At 47.7% G+C, this 13856-nt stretch overlaps 1 long non-coding RNA gene across 2 annotated transcripts; it reads right to left on the reverse strand.

Annotated features, from left to right (window-relative positions):
- Positions 1 to 1291: 1291 nt before the first annotated feature.
- Positions 1292 to 12333, reverse strand: LOC102453108 (uncharacterized). Of its 2 annotated transcripts, XR_003091537.3 has the most exons (4): positions 12189 to 12333; positions 9365 to 9408; positions 7508 to 7622; positions 1292 to 6187 (listed from the first exon to the last, which is right to left on the reverse strand). It is a non-coding gene; the product is annotated as an uncharacterized LOC102453108 (long non-coding RNA). The 2 variants fall into 2 exon arrangements; XR_332855.5 differs by lacking the exon at positions 9365 to 9408.
- Between the last annotated feature and the right edge of the window lie 1523 nt (positions 12334 to 13856).

Here is a 13856-nt window from a genome sequence, read left to right on the forward strand (position 1 = left end):
CCAAAACATGAGCCATCAAGCCACTGGCAGTCAGCCCTCCACCGCTCCCCAGGAGCAGTCTGCCAGCTCCCAGGAGCCTTCCAGGGGCTGGAGAAGGCGGGCGCCATCCTGGTCCAGGGTGGAGATCATGGATCTTATTCAGGTTTGGGGGGGATGCCCCCAACGTCCATGATCTCCGCACTAGATGGAAGAATGCAGCTGTCTATGGCAGGATAGCTGCCAGCCTGGCCACCAAAGGCCACATGGGAACTCAGGAGCAGGTTTGCATGAAAATCAAGTTGGTACGGCAAGACACCCCAACCCTGGGCCCTGAGCTTCCCCTCTCCCTTCTTTCCCTTGCTTCCCCCTTTTAGCTCCCTCCTCCCAGGTTTCCTCCTCCCCTCTCCCACCCTCTCTCTTCCCCTCTCCCACCTCCTTTTCCCAGTCTCCCCAGAGGTTCATCCTTCCCCCCAGTTTTGTTCAATAAACTCAGTTTCTATTTTTGAACAGACGTGTCTTTTATTTGACATCAGGAAAGGGGGCTAGGGAGGGGTAAGTGGAAGGATGTGAGGGAGGAATGGGCACAAGCCCCCAGTGGGGAGGACCAGGGAGGATTTGAGTGCTCCTCAGGGTGGATGCTCTCCCGCAGAGCCTCCTGAATCCTGACAGCCCTCGATGGACCCCCCGGATGGCAGCCTGCAGCAAGTGCAGCCAGGCTGATGGCAACGACCCCACAAGACGCACTGGCATGCCCAGGGGCAGCTCTGGCTCTATGTGGCCGAATGCTGTGGTGTCCCGAGTGAGGGGACTCAGGGCACTCCAAGGGTATGTCTACACTACAGCGCTAATTCGAACTAATGCAGCTAGAACTAAAAACTAGTTCGAATTAGTGTTTTGCTAATTCGAACTAGCGCGTCCACATTAAGTGGACCCTGAAGCGGGGTTAAGGATGGCCGGAAGCAGTGCTGGCAGGGCGTCAGAGGAGGACTTAGAGCATGGAGATGCTTTCTCAGGCTAGCCGAGGGCTGTGCTTAAAGGGACCCGACCCCCACCCCGGACAGACAGTTCTCAGGGGTGCCCCGCTTGCAAAGCAGGCCTGGCTTGGAGTGCCCTGAGTGCCCACACTGGGCACATCACTGCACTCGGCCATCAGCCCAGCTGCACTTGCCGCAGGCTGCCATCTGGAGAGAGGGGGCAATTGGGGGGCTGCAGGAGAGCTTCCACCCCCAGAAGCCCACAGAGCCAGCCCAGTCCTCCCCATCGGGGGCTCGTGCCCCATTCCTCCCTCACCTCCTTCCACTTACCCTTCCCTAGCCCCTCTTCTTGATGTACAAAATAAAGATAACGTGTCTTCCAAAATGGAATCTGTCTTTATTGAACAAAACTGGGGGAGACTGGGAAAAGGAGGTGGGAGAGGGGAAGAGAGAGGCTGGGAGAGGGGAGGGCAACTAAAGTGATCAGGGGTTGGGAACAGGTCCCATATGAAGAGAGGCTAAAGAGACTGGGACTTTTCAGCTTAGAAAAGAGGAGACGGAGGGGGGACAGGATAGAGGTCTCTAAAAGCAGGAGTTGGGTGGAGACGGTGCATGTAGAAAAGTTCTTCATTAGTTCCCATAAAGAAGGACTAGAGGACACCAAAGGAAAGGAATGGGTAGCAGGCTTCAAACTAGTAACAGAAAGTTGTTCTTCACAAAGCAAAGAGTCAACCTGTGGAACTCCTTGCTGCAGGAGGCTGTGAAGGCTAGAACTGGAACAGAGTTTAAAGGGAAGTGAGATCAAGTCATGGAGGCTGGGTCCATGGAGTGGTATTAGCCAGGAGGTAGGAGTGGTGTCCCTGCCCAAGGTTTGTAGAAGGCTGGAGAGGGATGGCATGAGACAAATGGCTTGGTCACTGTCTTCGGTCCATCCCCTCCAGGGTCCCTAGGGTTGGCCGCTGTCGGCAGACAGGCTACTGGGCTAGAATGACCTTTGGTCTGACCCAGGACGGCCATTGTAAGCTCAGGGCTCAGGGTCGGGGGTCTTAGTGGACCACCTTGATTTTCATGCACACCTGCTCCTGGTTGGCCAGGCTGGCAGATCTCCTGCCTAAGCCGGCCACTTTCCTGTGCCTAGTGCGGAGATCGTGGACGAGGTCCACAATGTCTGCACTAGCCCAGGCAGGTGCCCGCCTCTTGTGGTCCCGGGCAAGCTCCCGGGAGCCGCCAGCCTGGTCCTGGGAAGCGGGGGAGGGCTGGGGGGTATCGGGTGGGTGGCTCAATCCGTGCCAGGTGCAGGGTCTGCTGGCTGGGTGCTGGCAGGCTTGCACCTGGCATGGGCACCGTAGCCACCCCGTGCCCCTTTAAGGGGTCCGGGGCTGGGAGCGGGGCAGTAGAGTTTCCCTGGTGTTGGCCAGAGTGGCCACCAGGGAAACCTGGGGAGGGCTAGCCTCCCACTAGTTCGAATTAAGGGGCTACACAGCCCTTAATTCGAACTAGCTAGTTCGAACTAGGCTTAATCCTCGTGGAATAAGGATTACCTAGTTCGAACTAAGCGCTCCGTTAGTTCGAATTAAATTCGAACTAACGGAGCGCTAGTGTAGCGCCTATCAAAGTTAGTTTGAACTAACTTTGTAGTGTAGACATACCCCAAGCCAGGACTGCTTTGCTGTCCTTCATCGAGGTAGACAAGCAAGAGGGGAACCCTGAGAACTGTCTGTCCGGGGTGGGGGTAGGGTCCCTTTAAGCACAGAGCTCAGTTAGCCTCAGGCAGCAGCCCCACATACTAAGTCCTAACCTGATGCCCTGCCAGCACTGGTTCCGGCCAGCCTTAACCTCGGTTCAGGGTCCACTCAGTGTGGACGCACTATTTCGAAATAGCAAAACGCTAATTCAAATTAGTTTTTAGGTTTTGTGTGTAGATGCGTTAATTCAAATTAGCTTAATTCGAATTAAATATTTCAAATTAAGTTAACTTGAATTAACGCTGTAGTGTAGACGTACCCTTATAGAGGTGTGGTGCTGCTGGGTCATTAATCTTCCCTCCCGTTATAGTCAAGAAATTGAAGGCCTATCTGCCCAAAGATAGTTAGGTAGTCAGGCATGCATCTGCCACAGAATCTTAGGGCACCTAACTTCTGAAAATCTGCCCCCAACTGCTAATGTAGAAGGGACAAAAGGTTTCCAGCACAGTTACAGCAAAGCAACAAATCTGCCAGCTATGCTAACAAGCGAGTGGGCCAACAGACTCGCCAAGCCCATGGGCAAGATGAAGGGGTGGCACCACTCCCAGAAGGGGTGGGGCCACAGGTGGAAAGGGAAAGGGACCTCTCTCAGTGCTGCCTTGAGCATGCCACATGGGACTCCAGCAGGGATTTAAAGGCTCCAGAGCTCACTTGGACCCATTGAATTACTGGGCCCCAGAGCAGTTACCTCTTTCCCCCTCCTGTTGGCAGGCCTACAAACAAGTTTCTCCTCTGGCTGAACAGGCAACAGAGAGCGAACCTGGTGGAACTCATTGCCTGGGGATGTTGTGAAGGCCAAAACTGCTAACTGTGTTCACCTTAATTCTAATCAATGTCTATTAGCTGAATGGCCAACGCCTCTGACTGCCAGGAGCTGGGAGTGGATGATAGAGGATGGATCACTCAATAATTGCCTGGTTCTGTTCATTGCCTCTGGAGCATCTGGCACTGACCTCTGTTGGAGAGTCGGATGATAGGCTGGGTCAGTAGTTCTCAACTGCTGGTCCACAGACCATGGCAACTCTGGTGGCTGGGGCTGGGATATACCACCCAGCACCTCCCCTGCAGCCCCAGCTGTTGGGAGAGGCATGTCCTGCCCCACCTCTCAGCCAACCAACACCAGGCAGGGTGGGGTCTCTTCCCCGACACGGAAGAGTGCTTTGCTGCGCAGCGGGCAGGCAGCGCAGAGCTCAGCACGGCAGCCTCACAGCAGCTGCGACCCAGGCAGCGGCACTCAGATGGTGGCGGAGAGGCAGCACAGGGCTAAGTGATGTGGATGGGGTGGGCATGGGGAGCTCTGGGGACAGGTCTAGTAGTGGAGGATTACGGGGGCAGCACTGGCACTGGGGGGCTCTGGGGATGGGGCTAATGTTGGGAACTGGGGGCAGGCACTAAGGGAGACTGGTGGGGGTTGGAAGCAGGGGGGCTCTGGAAACAGGAGGCTGGCACTGGGGGGTCTGGTGGTAGGGGGCTTTAAGGAGTAGGGGGCTGGAACAGAGGCATTTGGGATGGGGGACTGGCACAGAGCAGCTCTGATGGCAAGAGGCTGGCCCTGTGGGGGTTGGGTGCAGGGGACTCTGGAGTCAGTGGCTGGTGCTGGGGAGTAGAGGAAGGATAAGAGGTTCTAGGGCTGTGGCTTCTGGGGCCCAAGGCTTTTGGTGGACCAGCAACATTTTATTTGCATATTTGCATGTTCATTATTTGCATAATGAATATGCAACTATGCAAATTGAATTATTCCAGTCTGCCAAAAAGTTTGCAAATGGGTTTGCTGGTCTCCGGTATAAAAAAGGTTTGGAACCACCGGGCTAGATGGACCATTAGTCTGATCCAATAGGGCTGTTCTTACAGGTCAGTGTTTCTCAGTATTCCACGGACCCATTTTAAGAAAGGTACTAGCGGATCTGCACTGCTTCGTTTACCTAAAGGGTTGAAAGCCACAGATCTTTGTGGCTCCCATTGTCTCCAGTTTGCTGTTTCTAGCCAAGGGAAGCCACAGGAAGCTGCAAATTGGAGTAAATGGAAACTGTAAGGCTCCGTCCGGGGGTTTCAAACCCTTTAGGTAAACAAACTGGTGTGGGTCTCTAGCAGCTTTCCCAACGCAGGCCCACAGCCCACTTTGAAAAAAATTGTTATTGTGCTAACCAACTCATATGTCTTTTTCCTAGTGTAGAAAGGGGTTAAATCATTCAACATCCTCCTGCATTCCTAAGAGATTAGATTCATGCTCCTTTGGAAGGCAAGAACCCCATAGCAGTGCATTTCATTATCCCCTTTAGTGGATACCAGGAGTAACAGTGTCTATCCAGCAAGCCTAGCCTTTTCCAGCTCAGTATAGGCATGTCTGCACTAGGAAGTTATTTCAAAACAACGAGGTGAGCATCCACACTACCAAACCTGTTATTTTGAAATAATGGGCTTGTTATTTCAAAATAATAACTCCTGCTTGTGAAGAAGAAGAAACTTATTTTGAAATAGTTATTTGGGAGGTTATTATTTCAAAATAACTTATTTCAAAATAACCTGGTAGTGTAGACAAAGCTTAGGTAGGTAAAGCATTGCAGAGAAGAAAAGAGAGTTCAGTCCTGGATGAAGGAGTAACCCACAGGACCACATGGGGATTAGCTGAGGATTGACAGGAGGGGAAATCTTAAGGACCCTTTTAAGAATAGCTTGTGAGGGTGGGCACATAGAATCATAGATCATAGAAGCATAGAATTCTAGGACTGGAAGAGACCTCAGAAGGTCATTCAAAGCAGGATCAACCCTGACTAAATCATCCAAGCCAGTGGTTTGTCAAGCTGAGACTTGAAAGCCTCTAGGGATAGAGATACTACACCTTCTTATGTAACCCAGTCCAGTGCTTCACCACCCTCCTAGTGAAAGAGTTTTTCCTAATATCCAACTTAGACCTCCCCCACTGTAACTTGAGACCATTGCTCCTCATTCTGCCATCTGTCACTACTGTGAACAGTCTCTCTCCATCCTCTTTGGAACCTCCCTTCAGGAAGTTGAAGGCTGCTATCAAATCCCCCCTCACTCTTCGCTTCTGTTGACTAAAAAAGCCCAAATCCCTCAGCCTCTCTTCATAGGTCATGTGCTCCAGCCCCCAAATCATTTTGGTTGCCCTCCACTGGACAATCTCCAATGCGTCCACATCCTTTCTATAGTGGGGGACCCAGAACTGGACGTAATACTCCAGATGTGGCCTCACCAAAGCCAAATAAAGGGGAATCATCACTTCTCTAGATCTGCTGGCAATGTTCCTCCTAATGCACCCTAATATGCCATTAGCCTTCTTGGCTACAAGGGCACACTGTTAATCATATCCAGCTTCTCATCCACTGTTATCCCAACGTCCTTTTCTGCCAAACTGCTGCTTAGCCAGTCGGTCTCCAGCCTGTAACAGTGCTTAGGTTTCTTCCATCCCAAGTGCAGGGCTCTGCACTTGTCCTTGTTGAATCTTATCAGGTTTCTTTCTACATTTTCCTATAGAAAAAATAATTTTTGAGAAAAAAAAAAAACTTGTTTTAGAAGCAATTTTTTTTTGTGAAAAAATATCAACCTACTCTACCAAATTATATTTCCTTTCCACTTGTTCAATGCTCTTTTCTCAATGGCTTGGAATATCATGTGACAACCTTGCATCCAACTAGCTTTTTTCCCCTGGAAGACTTTCAAATCTCAGAAGAGGCTTTGGAATGAAAGGGGGACTCAGAGCAGGACTACACTTAAAATGCTGCAGTAACAGTGAAAACATTATATACTAATGGGAGAAGTTCTCCCACTTATGTACTTAATACACCTCTGGGAGAAGCAGTAGCTATGTCAATGGGAGCATAACAGTCAGCATAACTTTCTCATGGGTGTGGATTTAATTATGAGTGATATAATTTACACCAACATACGTGCTGGTGTGGATGACCCTCTATTGGCTGTAGAACTTCTCCTGCTGTAGAACTTCTCCTGCTGTAGTAGCTAATGCTGCTTCAGGTCACCTTAGAGCACCTGCACAAGTAGCATTATGGTGCAACTGTAAGCTCCGTAGCATAGCCACAGTCTTAATGTAGCCCTGGCCTCTGTTTCAGGTTTGCCATTTAATGTGAATCTAAGCCAGACTTCTTGGCTTCAGTTGTCAGTCTGTATGTTGCACACAGCTATGAATAGGTGACAAAGGGGCTTGCTTGGATATTGGAGCAGTGCAGGGAAAACCATTTCTACACGGGGGGGGAACCAAAATTCCTGGAAAGGGTCTGGTCTGCACAATGCATAATCCAGGCATAGAGCTGCTTCCCTCCAACCAATCACTACCCTAGGTTACAATTCTCACTCCTGTTCTCAGTTGAGCTGGGAGCATGTCTCTGAACCACCTTAAATTTTTTCCATGCCAGCTGAGCACGGCAAGCTGCTGCAGTGGTCTCTGCTGTCTAGTGCCTGCGCTCTCCCACTTTCACAGCAGTGCCCTAGTGGTGACTCAGTCCCATTCCCTGCTTCTTTTAACCCACAGCAGGTCAAGAGTTTAACAAAGTGACTAGGGCTGAGAGCCAAGTCCCCAGAGCTGCAATCTGCAGCCAGCATGCCAGCATCTGGAAAGCGTTTGTGACCAATAAAATATGAATGTTCAGACTCCGCCAAAGCAGCCATCATTTGGCATCGCAAGCCCAGATCTTTACAAGATGATTCTTCTGAGGCTTGGAAAGGCTTCCTCCATGTTTTCTAATAAAAACCCTGTTGGCAGGGCTAGTAGTTGGATGAGTAGCGCTAATGCGACATCACACAAGAGATGGGAAAAGACCTATGGAGTCTAACCTCTCACTCCAGCTGGGGGCTGAGAGAATAATGTGAGCGATGTTCTTGTTCCAGGCAGCTGTTCTCAAAGCACTCTACAGCCATGGGCTTCCTTTCTGGTAATAGGATGGGTGTCCTGTGGAAGAAATGGGGGAAAGGACACATGGGGTTACAAAGGAGAAAGGCGGGGCACAATAAAAGAGGCATGAGGAGGTTTATGTGGACTTGATAACCTGCTGGGGCGGCCTGCCATTTCTGGCTATGGAAGATCAGCACCAGGCCCTCTCATGTGAATAGCAGCTTTCCCAAACAATACAGCTGACTGCAGTACAACTAACCGGCTTGGGGGCTATTCCTTCAGAACACTCTAAGATTTTCTCCCTTTCTGTTCATCAGGAGAGTCTCCTATCTGCAAGGCTACGTCTAGACTGGCCCCTTCTTCGGAAGAGGCATGCTAATTTCGAACTTTGGAATAGGGAAATCTGCGGGGGATTTAAATATCCCCTGCGGGATTTAAATAAACATGGCTGCCGCTTTTTTTCCGGCTTGGGGAAAAGCCAGAAAAGAGCGTCCAGACTGGCGCGATCCTCCAGAATAAAGCCCTATTCCGGAGTAGCAAGAGAAAGGCAGTCAGCCTTTGATGCCCTGGGAACGCAGGTGTGGTGCCTGTCCCTGACTCTACCATAAATAGAAACCAGACAGTAAATGGGCTAGCTGACGACCCGGGGCCTCCCGTTGCCCTGATGGCTAGTACCAGTAATTGACACGCCTGCACTGTCCCAGGAGAGGAATCTTCACCCATCACATACCAGAGGTACCCATTGTCTGCATTTTTCCAGGTGTGAATTATGCTTTGCACCCTTCGTGGGAAACTTGGTGTTCAAAGCCATTTTTCCTAATTGGCCACTTGAGACCAGGAAGAAGCCTATGTGACCCAAGGGGTATAAAGAGGGGTTTAGTAGCCCACCCCATTTGAGCTCCAATCATCTACACCTGCTGGCAGGTATTGATTGTCTCCCAAGGTCTGTGGGATGCCCAACCTCGCTCTACTTCTTCCCAAGGGATTGAGAGAAAGACGCTGGCCACACCAAGTCTGGAATGCAGGAGTGAGAATTATACCTGCTAGGTGTTTATTTTGCATGCATTTAGTAAGAGCTCAGAGAACCAAAAGGGTTTCATGGTACCTGTAAGTGACTTAGTGTAATTTCTGTCCTGTCCTTTGTAGTGGCTGTGTTATCTGTAACACAGCAGTAGCATTTAACAACTAAGTTTACCCTGTAGCAATAAAATAGTAACTGTTTAGTAAGCTTTAACCTGACTCCTTCAGTTGCTGTAACAGAACCAAGCACAATTTAAAAGAACTTCAGCTGGTCATAAGGGACAAGTATAGGAAGAGCTTGGGCATTTTGGATTGTGTCACTCCCAGGTGACAGATCCATTGGGGCATCTCTCAGCCTCCCCAGGCTGCCCGCTGCGAAGGGATTTCTGTATCCTAGCAGCTAAAATCTGAGGTGTTATAAGCTCTCCCTGTAAACTTATTGGGGCGCCCATCAACCTCCTCCAGGTTGCCCGCTGCAAGGGACCCCCAGTCTCAGCAGTTGAAGTCTCGGGTGTATAGCGCACACACACACACACCACTCACTGCCCTGACCGTCGGTTGGCAGAATTGGGGCGCCCGTCAACCTCCTCCAGGTTGCCCGCTGCAAGGGACCCCGGTCTCAGCAGTTGAAGTCTCGGGTGTATAACACACACACACACACACACACACACACACACACACACACACCACTCACTGCCCTGACCGTCGGCTGACACTGTCCCAGCCAAAATGAGATATATGGTAACCTTATAAAACAGAAACTCTCAGACATTACTTACCTGATTTCTAAGTGCTGTGGCCACTGGAGAAGCTGTCATCTAATCTGCAGGATTAGAGTAAGATGCAAAGTAAGCATCTTGATTTGCCCTTGGTTTTAAGAGCCATGGAAGCTGAAGTTGGGTCAGGCAGAGGTTGACTGGATCTTTTAGGTGAAGGATCTAAGTAGATTTCAGGCTGATGCAGCCATTTTGCACCTGAAGTGAGATTTTGTAGGAAAGTAGTTGGGGCAGAGTGTTGCAATTTCACTTTGCTGAGGTTTTTTGCAAATATTTTGGTTCAAATCCCCCCTGCTTTGCCTGGATTCTTTCTGCACTAAGGAAATGAGGTGTATTTTGAAAATGTTACCTAACATAGGTTAAGGAACATGCTTTGATCTAAGTGCTGAGTAAATATGTGTTTGGAAAAGGTGTTAGGCAGTCACAGTCAACCCAAGGTTTTGATATACGTATTTCCTATTCTTGGTCAGATAGGATCTTTTACTTTGAGTTTCAGTGTCATGCACATAAAACCTATAAAACAAAACTTGGCCAAAGCCACTGTGTTTGTCCTGGGTTGGAAACTCATGAATTGGGCCCGGTTGGTTTGATACATTGACTGAAACAAACTTGAACTCTGTTTCAAGCTTGACGGAAAATGCAAATCCAGGTGAATTTCCTATGCTTCTGTGCTTTGACTGGGAAAGATTTGCAGATCTGTAAAAATTCTGCCACTTCTGTCCAAAGTCAAGAAGAGATATAGGTCCTGACTTCTCCTCAGGAATTGAGCTGGTCGTGTTAATAGTTTTTCCAGAAGCAACAGTTCTTCTCTCATTTTCTAATGGAGTTTTTATTCTAAGCAAGACCGTGTTTTATTAGCTCCAATTAGATACAATTCAGAGTTTACCCACACTGTTACCATTTGCTTCTGATGCAGACAGCACCTACTCTCACTGCTGCTGTTGTCCACACAGCAGTTTCTTCACAGCATTATAAATGTTCCATTTGCTTCTATTTGTTGGAGTGGGATCACATTAACTCTTTAGGTGCCTCTCCACAAACAGTGTCTCTCCAGGTAGCCAGAAATGTAGAGCTTGTGTGGTAACAGAATGAATTAAACACATTCTATTCAGGTTTGTGGTGCTTTAATGGCATTGAGATGGGTTCTGCACCATGCAGCCAAGTGATAGTCTTTGTTACTGGAACAAGCAACTCATGTGCAAGTGGCATGCTCCCATATATACATGGCATTGGGGTGGATAGTGTCTGTGGCTCATGATGGGAGACAAGTAGTATGACATTGAGGTAGATGATTCTGTGCTGCAAGAGGTAGTGGATTGCATGGTGCAATAAAGCAAACTATGCATGCCATTGAAATGCAATGGACATTCAGTGTAGTGGTATTTGCCTGGCATCAGGATACACCGTACACATCCACATAATGGCAACACAGATTTTTGTCTTGTGAAGCCCCAGAGTTTGGGGATAACATTAGAGTTAGAACTTCCCATGGTTACTTTGCATCTTATGGGTTTGTAGCAGATTGTCCCGTAGGCCTACTATCTGCAACGAAGGCTTTGATCACGGGTGGTGATTATTGCTGCTGATTCTGTTTCTGAAATTTGTTCAAGCAAATGCTGTTTTAGAATAGCTATTATTCTTTTTTTCCCTGTCTCCTATTCTAATCTTCTCCCTGCTTCCCACACTGGAGCTTTCTCATAAAAAATAGTCTTGCTTTTCCTGCATATGTGTTGATGAATTCTGAATGTACAGCATGGACCTGCCTACACACCTGCGTCCTTCTCTACAATCTAATCTTTTTCACTTTGGCATAGACCTAAAGGCACTTCTGCAGCCATCTACTGCAGGTCTGCTGCTATGGGATAAGAAGTGGTGGCCTTATTTGCATAATCATATATGCAAATTAGACAGTTTCCACTTTTTGTTGGTTTCATTGAAAAAGTTGGCTTTCTCTTCCAGCTGAACTATTGTAAAAAGGCACAGGCTCTTAAAAATGCTACCAAACATGCCAATGGGCATAAATGGATTGCACAAAGACACTTGGTAATCCATCCCATGAAAATCTGCCATTACCCTCTGGGCTTGCATCTTCTGTTCTCACTAAGTTTGGCTTGCCTCCTTATTCAGGAAATGAAAGAAACTCCATTTTACAGGGACAAAGGGAATTAATTTCTTCATCTGGTGGAACATTCAAAAGATGTTAAGGACAGCAATAGCAAAACATGTGCGGAAAGCCGGATGAGTGGTGGTGAAGGTGTGCTGGGAGGCTACTTCACTGAGGGCCAAGGCAAAGGGCTGCAGAGAGTCAGCCAGCCAGCCTTACAGTATCAACACTTCAAATGAAAGTTCCAAGAATATGTGTTTGCAATGGTTACATTTCTCTTTTGATGAGTTGTGTGTCAGTGCCCTACTGCCAAGATGAGGACAGCTCAACAAGAGCTCAACAGGGAGATCACATGAAGAAGGTGCAATGTATATTTCTAGACCTGAATGAGACATTCTGTGGTCATATTAGTTCTATGTTCCATCAAGAGAGGTGTGACAGTGACTGGTCACAGCGACTGCCAAGGAAAACCCAATCAGGAAGCTGGCCAACTGTGTAATTCTTTGTCATGGGTGCAGCTGTATAGAAGTATGTCTTCCTGACCTAGTCTGATAAAGGTTGTTCCCTGCCATATAGAGATGGCCACTTTTTAAACTGGCTGATATAACTTTTTGTGATACCTTAAATCGTCAAATCAAGATAGAGCCAGATAGCACATGTAGTGAGTATAGAGGTAAATTGGAATGGTTAATTAAACATTGAATAAAAATAATTTCCTCTTACCTGCTTTAAATGTGTTGCCTTTCTAATGTTTCTGTTTTCTGTGCATAAGCATACTTCTTGCAATGCTGTTCTGTTTGAAGAACAAACCTTTTGAGCAAGAATCTGATGGAAATGGCATAATTAAGGGTAGTGCTTGCCCATGGCAGTTGGTTGACAACCTTGTGATGGGGAAAAACTTGTCTGGGTGCTCCACCTAAATGCCATTAAGCAGGGGAAATGACAGACAGGGCCTGATTGTCTGTTACGGATTCTTGTCACAAATACTACTTAGAGCTATTTGGGACTCTGTCGTCAGCTGCGCCTGCAATCAAGCTCTTCTCAGTGCTTCAGGGAGAAAATCTGGCTTTAAACTCTCTTAGCAACTCCCTACTCCTGAGGCTGGATGGGTGTCAATTAGGCTCAGTGTGCAATTTAGCGCAACCTATGTTGGGCTGTGCCTGAGGTTGTAAGAAAGGGTGGTGTAATGCCAGCTCTGTTGGCTTTGTGCCAGTCAAGAGTTTCCCAATATTGACAGAATCCTCAATCAGCCAGGTAAGTTGGCACTACAGTCCCTTCCCACTACTGAAGCTGTGCAAAAGTACAATACTGGGTCCAGGATTTGGCCTTTTATGAACATATAAGATGTTCCAGTTTAATTCTAATTTCTTTTCTCCCACCCAAGATATTTCTGAGGCCTCTTTCACTTAATCTTTACTGCACTGGGGGTGGGAGTGTCTACAACAAAGAGACATCTTAGGAAAGCAAAGACCTGAAACACTTCATCTCTTCTGAGAAACCACTAGCACCAAGCAGGAGATGACAACCCCAACTAATCCTAAATAGAAGGAAACACTGAAAAATGGCTAGAAGTGGAGATGTCTGGTATTTTGCTACACAGTGGTGTCCACGTAGTGAAAGCCTGGGGACCTACTGCCTATTAATGAAGCTGGAGAGAAGCTGGGTGCAGTAAATTGAGGTCACAGGATTTCAGGAAATACATATTTGTTAATAATTCATCACTATGTTGCAGCCTTACATATTCCCTAAATGCATTTGAAATTTTTTTCTGCCAGATAACACTGCCATCACTGTCTTTAGAGTGTTAGCACGAGATAAATCAGTTTCTGGTGCCCTAAAGGGGCCTCCCTACTGAAGTATGGTGTTTTATTGTGCCATGTTACAGCAGTTATACACTATGTGCTGCAGTGTAACAGGATGCCAATGCCCCACTTATATTTTAGCGTATAATTAAAAAAAATGTGATCTCAGTTCTGATCCTAATAATGGATAAATGCAGTAGCTGCTGCCACATTATGCTTTGGCAGACTCAGCAAAGGCAGAATGAAGCATGGAGAATTTCTCCATTTGCCTTGATATGGGGGATGGTGTCTTTAACTGGCATGGGCAGCGTGAAGAAATGAGCTACTCTGATAAGTCTACTCTGTGGATAAATGTATGACTTCATCCCATAGGGCTAAGAATGCAACTGCTTTTATAAGCACTTGTCTGTACTTTTGCAGTTCACTTGCATGATTAATACAGAAGTCTCTCCCATCTCTGAAATTCTCTAGAACTGCAATTTTCCACAGCTTGTAGCATGTCTCCATATATTGGTTATAGCTGGAACAAAGAATGGAACAGAGAAAAGGTGAATCATGAACTCTGTACTGGTGCAGGACCTTGCAATGG

This window comes from Pelodiscus sinensis, chromosome Z (assembly GCF_052426305.1).
Source record: "Pelodiscus sinensis isolate ZL-2025 chromosome Z, ASM5242630v1, whole genome shotgun sequence".
NCBI lineage: Eukaryota > Metazoa > Chordata > Testudines > Trionychidae > Pelodiscus > Pelodiscus sinensis.